Source organism: Leptonychotes weddellii, chromosome 2, assembly GCF_054177405.1.
Source record: "Leptonychotes weddellii isolate Sample4059 chromosome 2, ASM5417740v2, whole genome shotgun sequence".
Taxonomy (NCBI): Eukaryota; Metazoa; Chordata; class Mammalia; order Carnivora; family Phocidae; genus Leptonychotes; species Leptonychotes weddellii.
Window position 1 is genome coordinate 152,577,901 of NC_138370.1, and position 2,740 is coordinate 152,580,640.

The following is a 2,740-nucleotide window of genomic DNA, read 5'->3' on the forward strand; positions in this document are numbered from 1 at the left end:
TTTCTGACCAATATCGTTTTCCTTTCCTCTAAACAATTGTCACATTTCTTGCAAGGTGGGACTACTGCCAACAAATTCCCTCAATTTTTGTCTGAGAAGGTCTTTATTTGTCCTTCATTTTTGAAGGATAATTCCTCAGAGTACAGAATTCTGGATTGGTATATATTTTTTTTCTCTCAACACTATTTCACTGCACTCTCTTTTCTATGTAATCCTTATAGTTCTTGTTTTTGTTTGTTTGTTTGTTTGCTTTCCTGCAATGTTTAGGTGGAAGAGGATGGCTCAAGCAGGTTGAAGTATTGGGTATTTCCCTTACCTGGGTCAGTTAGGCTCTGAAGATACCCCAGCAGTTTAGTTTCACCTGAGGGCAGACCTTATTAAGAACAATGAGTGCTCTGGTGATTTTCAGTGGCAGTATCGTAGCCAATGAGGTTTATCTGAGGCATGATTATTGCTAATCAAAATGGTTCCTTTTCCCTTTTCCTTTCAGGAAACAGGAGGTGATTTTTCTGCTATATTACCTGTGAGAATTAGGCCAAACTGTTTTTTCCTGAATTTCTAACTCTCAGTGTTGACCACACTAAGCCTTCAGAAACTCATCAATTACAGTTCCAGTTTTCCTACCCAGCCCTGATTCCTGTGGCAGTTTCAGCTCTTGAGTCTCTGCTCTGGTAAGTCATGAGTTCTTATGTCTACCTGTCTGTCTCTCCACTATTAGGGACAGAGTTTTGCCCTGTGTCCTCTCCTCTTTTATGGATCCAAGAAGACCTGTGGAGTTTTCAGTCTTTTCCTTTTTTTTTTAACTTGTTAGGTTGGAGTGCTGACTTCTGAGCTCTCTACAACTGAGAGCCAGAAGTCCCCAATATTTTTGAAAATTTATTTTTAGAATGGTTAAACTTGAATATGTCAATTGTAGCACAACCAATAAACATAGTAGATGCATTATAAAATGCTCTAAAATGTAAAGGGCTTTCATTTGAAGTTAAATGAATGTGATTACATAATGTACCTGTTAACCGGACAGAGCTTAAGCAGAACCAAAATTATAAATTTGGAATCCTTTAAATTTAGCGTTCTCTGGTTAGGAAAATTTTCCAGTATTTGAGTAATATATCATCTTGCATATAAGGAAATAACTCCTTTGACATGTATCTTTTCTCTCACCATGTTGGTGTTATCACAAAGCAGTGAGAAAAGTTACCCGCAAAACAAATACTATTAACATTTTTGCAGTTTCACAATGAAAAAGTAAAATGTGACACAGTCACCTGTCTGATATCAGTGCTAATCAGTGGTGCCGTGAACTTTGACAAGCTCGTAGGCTTCTTACTATCAATTTCAGTCAATTGATGACATAATGGGACATCTGATACCTTGACTTTCTGTAATAAAGGGAATAGCTGTTTCATAGATAATTCCATATAGGACTTAATATCTGCAAAATACCCAGCACATAGGAAAGACCACTCAATGGAATTAACTAGTATCATTTGAAAAATGCTAGCATGAGCCTGATTTGGAGGCAACTGGAAGGTAAATGTGACTTTATTCTGGATAAGAAAAAAACAATTTTTGAAGTTTTATTTATGAAATAGTAAACCACCAATGTCACCAGAACAGTAGTTTCCTTTAATTTCTTTTCTAATGCTTAATTCTTACACCTGTTTTTTTTAAAAGCTCCTCTAAAATGATATAAAGCAATACATTTTGATGAAAAATTAGCATTGTAAAATCTGATTGATAGAAAATAACACCAGCTAAAATTGTGTTCACATATTGTAGCACAAAAATTTGAAGCCTTAAGTGTGCTATTAGTTGTATTAAACTCCAAACAGTATTTTGGGGAAAGCCTGTCTCCGACTATTGTACCTGTCAAGCTCCTGAAAGTAGTGGGTAGTGTGTGGCTTTATAATTAGAAAGAGGGTACGTTAAACTTTTCTATCATCCTAAGAGGCACATGTTATACAGTGAGAAATATTTGGTAAATAAGAATAAAAGGAATGAATGATAAATAAGGCCCCAACCCAGGTGATAAAGCATGTGGATCTGTACATAACTATCAATATTCATTTACATTTCAAGAAAGGGCTAAATAGGGTTGCTTCTATTGTGATGTTTTATCTTCTAATTTCTCACTTTAGCTATAAGTTGTCTAATCGGTGATTTTAAAATTTCATTATAACTTTCCAATAACGCATAAATCTTTAACCAGAGATTAATGGAGAACCCAATTATTAAAATACAAACACAGATATTTTTCCTAGCAACATAAAATACTGATTGTGAAAGCACTAAACACCATTTCTCCTACATAATCCCTTTCTCTGTTTCTTTCAATTAAACCTTAAGCAAATAGATTTTCATAGGGGAATAAAAACACTTATAGTGATATTTTTAAAACTTTGTCCATAGACAGGATTTTCTTTCAGACACAAAACATCAAATAGGTGAAATAAGACAACACGGTAAATGCTTTGGGGGGAAAAAAAGAAGTCATCTGGGAATAGAGTGATTTGCAATCTATTATAAATGTAGTCAAAAACAATACAGTTTATCTCATTTATTTGAAAATCATAGAAATTTGTGCATTAATTTTGATATTTAAATTCGACCACTTCTTAATAAATGAGGTAAGATCTAAATATAATCAGTTTTTATTCTTAGCTTTTTAAGTTAAGATAAACTCCTCATGAATTAAAATGAATGAATTATAAGCATATAGATCACTGGATTTTTAAAA

General features: G+C 33.7%; 1 pseudogene; it reads left to right on the forward strand.

Moving 5' to 3' along the window:
- The first annotated feature begins 401 nt into the window (after window positions 1–401).
- Window positions 402–528, forward strand: LOC115939632 (U4 spliceosomal RNA; annotated as a pseudogene).
- Window positions 529–2,740: the final 2,212 nt, after the last annotated feature.